We start from the raw sequence: 14,164 nt of genomic DNA on the forward strand, positions 1-14,164 counted from the left end.
CCCTAAGCTTGGCTGTGTCTACCCAGTCACTGGATGGTAATGTTCATTACTTGGCTCAGGTTGTATGTCAGGGTTTTTTGTTTTTTCACCATAAAGTTACTTATTTTCTTTTTATTTTAAAAAGGCTTCAGACCATCTAAACATCCGGTTTCTCATCAAACTCTGTCACTAGATTAGCACCCACCAATGTGCTTTAATGACTACTATGAAGGCTACTAAATGATCATTTTATTTCTTTTTTTATTTTATGTACATGAGTGCTCTGTCTGCATAGATGCCTACATGCCAGAAGAGGGCTTCAGATTGCATTACAGATGGTTGTGGCCACCATGTGGTTGCTGGGAATTGAACTCAGTACCTCTGGGAGAGGAGCCAGTGCTCCTAACCACTGAGCCATCGCTCCAGCACCACCACGCCCCTTTTAAAAATACGGAATGCTTCATGAATTTGTGTGTCACCCTTGTGCAGGGGCCATGCTAATTTTCTCTGTATTGTTGCAACAATACAGAGAAAATCCAGCACTAAATGATGATTTCCTAATCCTATAGTTTTATCTGCATTGATTGCCATGTACTATAAGGTTGAGCTATCTATTTATCATCTCTCTATTATCTACCTATCATCATCATCATCATCATCATCAATCTTACTATGGACCCAGAATCCAATTTTATTTGATGGATTTATAATTTCTTGCTACATATAGAAATATTCATCTATATTTAAGAATTATTTATTTTTACTTTATGTCTAGGGGTGTTTGCCTGTAAGCATGTTTTATACAATGCCCATAGGGGCTTGAAGATGGCATTAGATCCCCTGGAAGCAGCACGACAGATGCTTGTGAGCAGACACGTGGGTGCTGGGAATAGAACCTAGGTCCTCTACAAGAGCATAAAGAGCTCTTAACCGCTGAGCCATCTCTCCAGTCCCCACGACATATTTTAATGTTTGAACCATCCCAGAGTTGACTAATGAAAGATTATTCAGGCTGGCTGCTGTGCCCTCCTGATTTATCTCCATCAGACTTTGGGAGAAACCTGCTGTTCCAGCTCTAGAAGATGTTATGAGTTTATCTTGTACTTTTACTGACTGTTCTAGTTTGATCTCAGTTGCTGTGATAAAACACCATGACCAAAAGCAACTCAGAAGAAGAAAGTGTTTATATCACCTTACAACTCCAGGTTACAGTCTGTCACTGAGGGAAATCAGGGCAGGAACTTCAAGTTGTAGCCATGGGGAAACACTCTTTGCTGATATGTTTTCTCCCCTCCTTGTCCAGCTAGCTTTCTTTCTTTTTTCGCTTTTTGTTTTTTGAAGACAGGGTTACTCTGCGTAGCCTTGGCTGTCCTGGACTCGCTTTGTAGACCAGGCTGGCCTCGAACTCAGTGATCCACCTGTCTCTGCCTCCTGAGTGCTGGGATTAAAGGCGTGCACCCCCACGCCTGGTTTCAGCTAGCTTTCTATATAGCCTAGGACTACCTGCCTAGTGAATGGTGCTGCCCACTATGGGCTGGGCCTTCCCTATCCATGAACAAGTAAGATGAGTCCCTACAGGCTGGCCTAACCTGGGCAATTCTTCCAGTAAGACTCCTCCTTTAAAGGGAATATTGGGATTCCTCAAGTCAGGCCCAGAGAGTGTTCATGAGGATTTCTGAATCCCATTCTGACCAATTATCTGTCATATTTTCTCCACTGACAGCTGTCCTTTGAGAACCTGTATGTGGCATAGTTGTGTCTCTTCCAACTCCACAGGCACCTCTGAGTGCACTTCAGGTGTCCACGCCAGAGTTTGCATTTCTTATGTGCTGGTGATACTGTTAAAAAGGAGCGCAGCCTTTGTGTGACTAGTAGCATTAGTGTTAGACTGTGCACCCTCAGTGATGGTGGTATTCTGTGATGTCATACCCACGGCCAGAAGCTTCAGTGATGTCCCTGGACAGGCAGCAGTAGAGAGCCTCTTCTGGCCTTTTGCAATGTCAACGAAAAACAAAAACAAAAACAGCCCAAAACAAACAACAGTTGAAGTTCTTAGACAAAAGGCCAAGTCTGCATGTCAGCAGTATTAGAACTGCATATATACATTTAACATTTAATGTGATAATTATTCCTAGTGCTGCTGGCACATTTGCTAGCTCTTCAGAAACAATGATTTCTGGCAAAGCCCAGACAAAGTTACCTCAAGTTCTAGTCCTAAGGTAGAGAACAAAGTGTATTATGGAAAAACCAAAGAAACAAAATATCACAGGGGAGGTATTAGGGACAATAGCACTGCTCAGGAGACCTGCATATCACATCCGGTCCTCCACCATGAAAACCGGTCAATTGTCTCCAGGAAGTGGCTTTTCTGATAACACACTGCCTTTGGGATGAGGTTAAATGTCTTTTAGTGTAGGCCTGAAGCCATTTTTTTGCTTGATTGCTTCACTGGAGACACTCCAGGATCCTAAGGCTTGTGCGTGGTGCTGCCTATAATTTCCATTGCCTCTACCATCCTTTCAACTTTGTACAAATACTTGAATTCTTCCATGTGTGTTATTTGCTTATTCATCTCCTTCATCTGCACAATCCCCACCCTTCTGTAGCATGAGCCTCAAGTCACAATTGTTTGCATGTACCTGGGATAGAGAAAAAGATCAAGAATCCTTTGTAGGGGCCTTCTTTCCATTTTTGCTGGGTGCTGGCTGCTCGCTGTCGAAATGGGCATGTTCATGAAATCTGGGAAAGTGATGCTGGTCCTGGCTGGATGCTACTCCAGATACAAAGTCTTCATTCTGAAGAATATTGATGATGGGACCTCATATAGCCCTTCAGCCATGCCCTGGCGCCTTCAGTTGACTACTATCCCTGAAAAGTGACAGCTGCCATGGGCAAGAAGAAAACTGCCAAGAGATCAAAGACCAAGTCCTTTGTGAAAGTTTATAACTACAGTCACCTCATGCCTACCAAGTACTCTGGGGCATCCCCTTGAACAAAACTGTTGTCAACAAGGATATCTTTAGAGACCCAGCTCTGAAGTGTAAGGCCAAGAGGGAGGCCATCACTAAAGTACAAGTTTCAGGAACAATACAAGACAGGGAAGAACAAATGGTTTGTCCAGAAGCTTTGCTTTTAGGTCTATTTTCATTTCCACCATTAAGCATTAAAAAAAAAAAATCCTTTGTAGGATGCATGAACAAGTCTATGGAGCCCACTTAAAATGTAGATCAGAAGTCGGGCGTGGTGGCGCACGCCTTAATCTCAGCACTCAGGAGGCAGAGGCAGGTGGATCACTATGAGTTCAAGGACAGCCTGGTTTATAAAGCAAGTCTAGGACAGCCAAGGCACAGAGACACACACAGAGGACAACACAGAGAAACAAACAAACAAACAAAAATGTAGATCAGAGGTTGACAAGATGACCCGACAACTCAGGGCATTGTCATCAAGCTTGACAACTTGAGTTTGACCCCAGGGATCCTCATAATAGAAAGAGAAGTGATTCCTGAAGGTTGTTGTCCAGACGTGACGACAAGTCATAGAGGCTTGGCTTGACAAAGTTCCAAAGACCTCTGACTACCCAACATGATCTTTAGACACCCAGAACAGCTGCTGAGGCTTTGCTTGGCAAAGTTCCAAAGATCTCCGACTGATCACCACTGCCCTTAAATATTGTCTATGGTCCAGGTGTAATTTTGCCTAAAAACTACTTTGAAATCTACTTTTTCTCCTGAAACTGCCTTTCTCTTTCTCAGCTCTAATGAAATTCACACTGGAAAAAATTTTCCCACAGAGAATGTTGAAAGAAGGCATCTGGCCAAAGGTTTAAGACAATGAAGAGAGTTTTGGCTCACAATTGTGAGCACCTCAGCAGAAACTGCTTGAAAAGAAAGTTAGGACTTTGACATAACAGCACCTGGTTAGATAGTTAGCTGTAGAAAAGCAAAACTTGTTCTTATAATAAATCAAAAGTTTCTTTAGAATCTGCTGTGAAAGTAATAGAAGGTAGGCTTGGAACACCATGCTTTATAGATATTTTACAATAGAGGACCCCTTGACTGTTAGCCTAGGCTTGGATAACACACCTGTTAGTTTGGGACTGGAAGTAAGTCAAGTTTTTTTTTTTTTTTTTTGGTTTTTCGAGACAGGGTTTCTCTGTGTAGCCTTGGCCATCATGGACTCGCTTTGTAGACCAGGCTGGCCTTGAACTCACAGCGATCCGCCTGCCTCTGCCTCCCGAGTGCTGGGATTAAAGGCGTGCGCCACCACGCCCGGCTTGTAAGTCAAGTTTTTTCTGTGTTAAGGACATTTAGTTTCAAGCTATGTTGCTATGACAATCATGTAAACACAACCGCTTTAGCCTGGGGGAAATTTATGATTAAACTTTCCTGAGTATTGTTTAAGAAATAATAATTAGGTCATGCTGACCATTGCTTGAATATTGCTTGATTTTTGCTGTATGCTTTATTGTAGGTTATATAGAACCATTTGTATTTTTTTGTTAGATTGTTTTCTTGCTCTGTTGATTTTTGTTTGTTTGTTTTTCAAGACAGGGTTTCTCTGTGTAGCCTTGGCTGTCCTGGACTCACTTTGTATACCAGGTTGGCCTCGAACTCACAGATCGCCTGCCTCTGCCTCCTGAGTGCTGGGATTAAAGGCAGCTCTGTTGATTTTTAAATGCTCTATTGATTGTAAAAGATGAAAAAAACATGATGTAATCTGTAATAAAAAAAATTAACTTCATTTTAAATAAAGTACTGAGGTTGGCCCAAGAGAGACAGCAGAAGAAAAATAAAGTTCTGCTATGCTAGAAGGACCTTTTAGTTTTGCACTGCAATTTATGCCTGAGCCTCAATATTTCTTTTTTTCCTTCTTTCCTCAAACTCTCCTCAACAATTAGTTCCCTGTGACTAATTGTTCACCAACAGTTGCTTTCCCCTAACCAGCTGTTCCCCACCTGCTCAATTCTCCTTACCACGGAACCACCAAGACTTTCTCTTCCCTGATCCCAAAGCTGGTCTATAGGAGTTGTGTACACACACACACACACACACACACACACACACACACACACACGACATTTTTTAAAAAATTATTGTTGATTGGGCTTTAAGGTCTTTTTCTCTTGTGGAATTAATAAAATTTAATATTATTCATATTATTACTAAGGCATATGTAAAAGAAATTAATTATATTAATGAAATCTGGTTATAATATAGTACCATCTATTCCTTAACCTGCTATTTTATAAATAAAAGACAAAGAGACCTATTAGATTTACTTAAAGCCTTAGAGGACTGGAGCTGGGCAGATATCAACCCTCTAAGTTATCTTGTCTACTTTCCATGCAAAAATCCCCATTAAAAACTTGCACATGTTCCATTTGGGCAGCTTCTGCTCCATCAAGCCAGTCTTCAGAGCGAGCTGCTCTTGGCTATGTGCTCTTGGTTATGCTAACCCATGGTGACCTGCTCCTTTCCTCTTTCTTCCTCTTTTCTCCTCATGGTCATTCTGTAACCCCACAAGCCCTCGAACATTTGCTCCACCTACCTCTCTTCTGCCCAGCCCAGGCAGTAGGCACCTTTACTAGCCAATCAGGGATAATTTGGAAGACAAGGTTCATACAACCTCAAATTTGGATAAGTGAGAATTTGCTCATAGGCCAGTAAGGATCTTGAGGTGGGAGTGGGGCAAGCAATTAACATTTGAATACAAAGCAGCCCCAGATCAACCCCAACATTTTTGCTTAGGAAAAAAACAGGATTTCACTACTCTTTGATGCCTTAGTTTTCTCAATGAAAGACTAGGGTTGCTGGAGGGACTTATAGAGTGGAGAGTGAGTAAATACTACGTGCGGGAGTTCATTAGGTTGGCTTACATTATTCTTATTATGAACTTTATATTTCTTAGATTGGCCCATATGCCAAAGAAGCTGAGATTCTGGGAGCTGCTCAGTCTGTGGATGTCTCTGTCACAATTTGGCACTGAAGCCCCAGATCCTTAGCTCACATTATAAGACCTAAGAAACTGAGCTCCCATGGCAGCGAAGGCTAAAGCAACACTCACCAGCAGGGAGCAAAGATGGGCAAGGAAAAGAGCCCTGTTTTCCCTCCGGCCGGTTCATTCTGTGGTACCTGCTACTGGCCTTTAATCTTCCCTGTAAACACCCTCCTAGGCCCACCCAGAACCACCTAGACCTTGCCAGAGGTGTGTCCCTTAGTTAATCCCAGATCCAATCAAGTTGACAACCAGGATTAACTGTCACACAGATGAATCATGCCTTGTGTCCTGGCTGGGCAATGTCAGAAATGCAAATGAGCATATTTACCTTTCTACAATGTCATAACAACAACAACCACCACCACCACCTCCACCCAAAAGGCACATCAGTGTTGTTGACTTCAACTCACCAAGTACATTTGATTTTCCTTAGTATTTATGGCCATTGGCAATAATGGGTTCTTTTATTCTAATCCCAGTTACTAACGTTAACTCTGAGACCATACATACTCCATACAATGGTATGTAGGTCACAACATGGCTAAAAAGGGTTAAATGAGACTGTTGTGGGGCAAGCATGGTGGCACACACTTTTAACCAGATAGAAGGATCTTCATAAATTCAAGGCCAATCTGGTCTACATAGTGAGTTCCAGGCTAGCTGGAGCTACAGAGTAAGACTGTGAAAACAAAACACTGTTTTGGGGTTCAAAGGGCTTACTGAAGTCAAAAATAGAGGGCTGAGGGCCACTGCAGAGACGGTAACATAACAACTTGTGCACCAGATGGTCTGATAATAGGTTAGGGGTGCTAACAAAACAAGTGTTAGCTGTGCTTTCGTTTATAAGGTCCAGGTGAGGGGGCTGCATATCGCTTGGCCAGTGTGGTCAATAGACTCACTGGCCAGGTTTTTCTGACATGGTTTTGATATATCCATGTATTCTTGATTTAACCTGGGAAGTTCATAGTTGGTGCTATTTTTATTTGTGTAAATGTGTTATCAGTTTGTGCCTCGTGGTTTGTGCTGGGCAGACAGGGGCTGTTAACTTACAAAGCAAGATGCAGAATCAGTCTGCCTCGGTGTCTATACTCACAGTGGAGCCAACTGCTCTTATGAAATGGAGTCACTTAGGACAAGACACGGGCTGAAAGCTCTATAAAGATGGAGTAAGTAAGGGTAAGGTGTAACTTGACCTCCAGGTTGTTAAGTTTGCTAGTAACTTCCACTACCAGCCAGTGTTCACAATGGCCACTCACATGCACCTCATGTTTTACAGCTTGGTACTTAAGTTTCCCTTTGATTAGTAACATTGAAAATTATCTTTCTATCTCTTATGAAAAATCAGCTGGGCGTGGTGGCACACACATTTAATCCCAGTACTTGGGAGGCAGAGGCAGGTGGATAGCTGTGAGTTCGAGGCCAGCCTGGTCTACAAAGTGAGTCCAGGACAGCCAAGGCTACACAGAGAGACCTTGTCTCGAAAAACAAAAAACAAAACAAAACAAAACAAAAATAAAGAAGAGAAAAGAAAAGAAAAATCAATCGACAAGAAATTTCAATAGCTTCAAAAGGGGAAACAGCTCTGAAATGTATGTGTGTGTGTGCATTCATATTTATACTAAAAAGATCATCTTTTTGTTAAAATCTGCTATCTGGCTGGGCAGTAGTGGCCCAAGCCTGTAATTTCTGAATTTAGGAGGCAGAGGCAGGTGGATCAAGGGCAGCATGGTCTATTGAGTGAGTTCTAGGACATGCAGGGCTACACAGAGAAACCCTGGCTCAAAAAATTTTTTTTAATTAATTAAATTAAATCTGCTTTGTGTTCTGTTATTTTGTGTTTTATTTTTAGTAGATTTTTGTTTTCTTTCGTATGTACTTAGTCTTAGCACATTGAGTCATTCATGAAGCAGTATAGGGTTGGAACCACAGAGTAACAGGAAAACAGATATTACCAGAAAGGTAGCCTTTATTTTCCAAATGACTGCTTCTCAACCAGGCTGTTTGGTGAATTTTTTTCCCTTAAAGTTCTACTAAAGAATAATGGGGAAAAAAAAGAATAACGAATATGGTACATGAGATGGCTCAGCAGGTGAAGATATTTGCTTCCACATCTGAGTTCTATCCCTGGGATCCACACGGTGAAAGAAGAACTTGATTCCCAAAAGTTGTTCTTGGATCACTAGACACACACATATCGTATCGTAGCCCATGCACATACACAGACACAGGTAAAGGAATAACTGTTGTGGCAGTCGGAATAAGAACAGCCCCATAGGCTCATATCTTTGGATGCTGAGTCATCAGGAAGTGGCACTATTGAGAAGGGTTAGGAGGTGTGTCTTTGTTGGAGGATGTGTGTCTCTGAGGGTGGGCTTTGGGGTTCCAAAAGCCCAAGCCAGGGCCCCTCTCTCTCTCTTCCTGCTGCTTGCAGCTCCTTCTCCAGCACCATGCCTGCCTATATGCCACTGTGCTCCCCACTGTGTTATTGACTGAATCTCTGAAAATGTGAGCAAGCTCCAATTAAATGCTTTTTTTTATAACAGTTGCTGTGGTCACGGTGTCTCTTCACAGCAAGAGAACACTAAGACAGCTGTGATGTAGTTTTTTACTTAAAATACCAAACGTCTTATGCTGGATAGATTTTCTGAAGTCATCTGTCAAATAAATGACAGACAATTATGTCTGAAGCTGCTATTTGGATGGTAGATTGATTTGAATGAAGAGATGGTAACCGGGCCTTATTGCAAACCGTTGCCTGACTTGGAAACAAGTACAGTCAATGACTGCATTTCTGTAGAAGAAGCAGTAAGGGCACCATCATCGCCCGTCTATGCATCTTCTTCTTTATCCCTCAGGGGAAGGGGCAAAAGATGGCGCATGGCTTTGAACGCCAGGTTCACATCATTCACAAATTTAGGAACACCAAACGTCCCAGTCAACCTTTTCAGTAAAGTAAGTTACAGGTGAAGAAACGGAGATCCAGAGGTTGGGAAATCCACACAAAATCAGGCAGAGGGAGGCTGGGGTTAAACACGGGCCTTGCTCCAGGCAGCTCCCACGTCAGCCCTCTCCATTGTAGTCAGAGCTTGGGACTTTGGTTAGGTTTCTCTTAGCAGGAAAGCAGCGAAGAATATCTAAAAGTCATTCTTATGACCACTTGCTTCCTAGTTCCTAATCCAAACAGATCTAACCAAGGTCACTCTGCAAACAGCTCCGTCTCCTAAGCTGTGTGCACACAAGAAACCAAGACCTTTCTTGTTTTGCAGGAACTTTGTCCTGCAGACTTAATATGGTCTGTCCCCCAATTTCCCTCTGCCTCAAATCAGCGCCAGGCCAGACAGCTGCTCAGCTCCTACTGGGCCAGTCTTAGATCCTAACCCTAACCCTGAGTTTCTGAGTGAGTAAGATAAGGGAGCGCAGAGCAACGTCAGGAGAAAAGGAGTCCCTGTGCTGAGGCCACTTCTCCTGCCTTCACCCTCTGCTGTTCACGGAGCATCTGGCAATGCTGTGCTGAGCAGAGCACAGGGAGGCTTGAGCCCCTGCCAGAAGGACAGGGGAAAGTAAATGGTTACTGAAGAGGACCTTGTGTTTTGGGTCTGCATTTCCTTTACCACATTCAGACACCAGCTGCTTTAAGAATTCTGGGCGGTCAGGTGGCGGCGGTGCACACTTTTAGTCCCAGCACTCAGAAGGTAGAAGCAAGAGGATCTCTGAGAGCTTGAAGCTAGCCTGGTCTATAGAGTGAGTTCGAGGACAGCCAGGGCTACATAGAGAAACCCCATCTTGGAAAACAAACAAAAAGAAAAGAGGAAAAAAGAAAAAAGACCTATTATTTTTATTCATTGAACAGATAGGAAGAATGCCCCCATGATAGGTTGTAGAGATGATGGCTCAGCAGTTAAGAGCACTGTCTGCTCTTCCAGAGGTCTTGAGTTCGAATCCCAGCAACCACATGATGGCTCACAACCGCCTATACTGGGATCTGATGCCCTCTTCTGGCCTGTGGATGTACATGCAGATAAAAATAAGAGAGAGTACTTCTCTTTCAGAGGACCCAGGTTCAGTTCCCAGCGCTTATGCAGCAGCTCACAATCATCTGTAGCTCCAGTCCCTGGGGATCTGATGGCCTCTTCTGGGCTCTGAAGGCACCAGACATGCACGTGGTGCACACCACACGCAGGCAAAATACTCACACATACACAATGAAAACAAACCATTCCAAGAGGTGCAATGTTTTTACAACACAGGCTAAAGTCTTTAAACTCATACGACAAACTAGATAAGTATTTTGCCTTTTTAAAAAAGGCTTAAAACATTTTTAGCTGGGCGGTGGTGGCGCACCTTAAAAGTCAAAGGGAGGCGGATCTCTGTGCGTTTGAGGTCAGCCTGGCCTACAAAGCAAGTCCAGGACAGCCAATGGAAACCCTGTCTCAAAAAAAAAAAAAAAAAAAAAAAAAAGACCAAAGCAAAACAAACAAAATAAATAAATAATAATAATTTATTTTACTTTATGTGCACATACATGGACCACTGCATGGAGGCACCAAAAGAGGCCAGAGAAGGACAACTGTAACCCCTGGAACTGGAGTAACAGGGGGGCTGCTGTTCTGCCCAATGTGGGTGCTAGCACTTAAGGCATATTCATCTCCAAGGGCAGAAAGCACTCGTACCAGCTGAGCCAACTAGATATTTACAATCCAAGAAATGACATAAAAAAGTAAACACAAGCTGGGCGTGGTGGCACACACCTGATATCCCAGCACTTGGGAGGCAAAGGCAGACAATCCTTTTGAGTTTGAGGCTAGCCTGGTCTACAAAGTAAGTCTAGGATAGCCAGGGCTACACAGAGAAGCCCGGTCTCGAAAAACCAAAATAAATAAATAAATAAATAAATAAATAAAATAAACACAATAGCTGGGCATGGTGGCACAGGCCTTACACCTGGGAGACAGAGGCAGGTGGGTCTCTGTTAGTTCAAGGCCAGCCTGGTTTACATATGGAGTTCCAGTATAGCCAGAAATCCTTACTAAAAAGACCCTGTTTCAAAAACAACAAAACAACAACAACAATAAGAAAAACAAAACAAACAAAACAAAAAATAAAGGGAAAAAAGTCACATTCTAGTAGTTGAAGGCACATGGAATCAAAAGGCCTTGGTATGTACAGCTAGGCTCTGCCATCACACTATCATGAGCTTTCTATCAAGATGCGCAGGCTCGATGGGCCTTTGTGTCCCTTTCTCAGCAATAGTGCCTGTATCAGGAGTTCTGTGAAATGGTGGCTAAATGCTCGTGTGCTGCACCTCGCAAGTATACAAAGAACGGTAGCTAGTATTTCTTGTGTTATGTTATGTGGATGGATATTTGGCCAGCATGTATGTCTGTATGTCACATGTGTGCAGTGCCCTTGGAAGTCAGAAGAGGGCATTGGATGCCCTAGAACTGGAATTTCAGAGGGTTGTGAGGCACCATATATGTGCTGGTAACTCAGCCCAGGACACCAGGAAGCACAGCCAGTGCTCTCAATCACCACGCCGGCTACCTCGCCCCAAGATCCGTAATTTTTAGAGAAGTTGCTTTTACTCATCAGCTCTAAATTCTGAATAGTTACTCAGCATTCTGCATTCAAATGCAATGCCCTTTAAGGCTGTGTACACAGGAAATCTCTGAGGATCTAACCTGCTCTACTCTCTAGGGTGCTACTCCTTATTCTGAGGAAGGAAAATTCCTTAACAGAATGTCTTTAAAGCTAAATTCCCACCCAATTTGAGTAGAGCCTACTCAATAGCTTTTTTTTTTTTTTTTAAGGATTACGTATACAGCCTTCTGCCTGCATGTAACACCTGCAGGCCAGAAGGGGGCACCAGCTCTCATTATAGATGGTTATGAGCCAACATGCGGTTGCTGGGAATTGAACTTAGGACCTTTGGAAGAAGAGCCAGTGTTCTTAACCGCTGAGCCCTCTCTCCAGCCCCTCACTACCCTCTTTAGTCTAACCAAACAAAACACCTGCGTGTGGTGTCTGTAAGCACTGGAGTGAACTCAGGCGCACACCCGGAGATCAGTAGCTAACCTCCTAGGTAGGTCCTCACCTTCCTCCTTGTTAGAGCCACAGTTTCTTCGTTGTCCTAAGGTGCCTATGCCAGGTTAGCTGGGTCTGGAATTTTCAGGATTCTGTCTTGCCTTAAGAGCCTCGGGATACATATACAGGTAAGAGAGGTGTGGAGTTTTGGGGATTCATTTAGGTCCTCACGGCTGAGCGTCTTTACCAACCGAGCCATATTGCCAGCTCTTTTAAAAGCATCCAAAGTATTATTTTGGTGAGTCACATGGGCGCTTCCCTTCTTCCATAACCTGAAACCTGTCTGTCCTGTGGAGACATTTGCATGCCTTGATACTGTGAGAAGTAAAACTGCCTTTTGATTGACAGGCCGAAATTAGAGCACCACCAGACGTCTCTGCTTGCTCTGAGCACATTATAAGAACATGTTGTGACGTCTAACGACAGCGCCACGTCAGGCCAGACCTGGGAAATGATGTAAGACTCGTGATTGCAACTGGCTGACATTGAGGCCAGGAAACTAGACGGCTGGTTTAGCAAAGAGCTAAGTAAGGATGGCAGAAAACCGCGGGCAGGCGATTTCGGGAAGCTCTGGGCTTATGCCTGGGTCAAGTTTGGTCTCCTGCCTCTGCCATCTGACTGCTCGCTCCCAGAAAGGCGAGTCTGGCTCTTGCTAGGCCCGAGGGGCACACAGGTTTTCTTCTGAAACCGCGTTCACCAAGAGACGGTTCAGTAGCTGGAGGCCACGCCACATTCCAAAAAGGTACAGCGGAGCCACATGGCTGCACCGGCCAGGCAGCCGGAAGCTCACATCCGGCTAATCTTGCCTCCACCTCTAGGCGCATGAGCGTGACGTCACCGCGTCTGGCCAATCAGAGCGCGCGACCAAAATAGTCCCGTATAAATGCTGGCGGGAGGCCGCGGGTCGCTCCGCTCCGGTGCCGGGCGGGGTTGCGCGCGCAGGTGAGGGCCCTCCGCCCCGCCCACTGCACACCTGCTTCCGCCTGACGGAAGCCGGTTAAGCCTCTACTCCAAACACTGGCGGCTTCACTTTGTAAGTGACTAACAAGCACTGAGCTCCTGCTCCGCGGAACTCTTCCGCTTCTCGGGCTTCTCTTCACAGAGAAGGCTGCCGCAGCTTTGCGTCATTCAGGCTGCCTCTTAGCGGTGCTTCCTGTAGTGACGCGCCCCTCCCGGGTTCTGTGGAAGGACCATCCCTTCTCCACCCTGGGAACGTTCCCGCTCGCTGTTCCAGACCTTTCTAGATGCTCTGGAGCCCTGTACGCCTCACACCTGGGCTTCATCCTCATCCAGTCTGTGACGTCATGCTCGTAGCTTAGTTCTCAAGTCAGCTACTGCCTACCCTCCATTTCCCCACCTTCTCAGTTACCTATAGAATGCTTAAATTTGCTTTATAAGGGAGGCTTTAAAGTACTTAGGAACAGGATGTTGGGCTGGAGAAATGGCTCAGCAGCGAAGAGCACTCATTTTGCACTCATTTTGCACACAGCCATTCATAACTCCAGTTCCAGGGGACCCTATGCCTTCTGACCTCCGCTGGCGCTGTGGTGGATGAATATACATGCACTCACACATAAATAAATCTAAAAAATTAAAGAATATGAAATTGACAGCGTGTAGTTCTAACATATTTCAAAATTGTGAGAAAGTGTTAACTTTCTGAGTACATTTAACGACACTAACTCAATAGAATGATGCAGGACATTGCTCGAGCTCTTCTCTCCATCGGTTTCTATGTTCTCCATCTTTTTGTTGTTGATGGTGGTGGTGGGTGGTGGTTTTTGCTTTTTGGTTTTTCAAGACAGGGTTTCTCTTGTAGTCCTGGCTGTCCTGGACTCGCTTTGTAGATCTGGCTGGCCTCAAACTCAGAGATCTGCTTGCCTCTGCCTTCTAAGTGCTGGGATTAAAGGCATGTCCAGCATTATTTTCTCCATCTTTGATGATGATGTTTTTCGAGACAGGGTTTCTCTGTGTAGACTTGGCTGTCCTGGACGCTCTTTGTAGACCAGGCTGGCCTCGACCTCACAATGATCCACCTGCCTCTGCCTCCTGAGAACTGGACAAATCTTAAGATAACTCTGTAAACATCTGCATAAGAGTTCAA

General features: G+C 44.3%; 1 non-coding gene across 1 annotated transcript; it reads right to left on the reverse strand.

Moving 5' to 3' along the window:
- Window positions 1–423: 423 nt before the first annotated feature.
- LOC127205443 (U6 spliceosomal RNA) lies at window positions 424–535 on the reverse strand. Its single transcript, XR_007832653.1, has one exon. It is a non-coding gene; the product is annotated as a U6 spliceosomal RNA (small nuclear RNA).
- Window positions 536–14,164: the final 13,629 nt, after the last annotated feature.

Source organism: Acomys russatus, chromosome 21 (assembly GCF_903995435.1).
Source record: "Acomys russatus chromosome 21, mAcoRus1.1, whole genome shotgun sequence".
NCBI classification, from domain to species: Eukaryota; Metazoa; Chordata; class Mammalia; order Rodentia; family Muridae; genus Acomys; species Acomys russatus.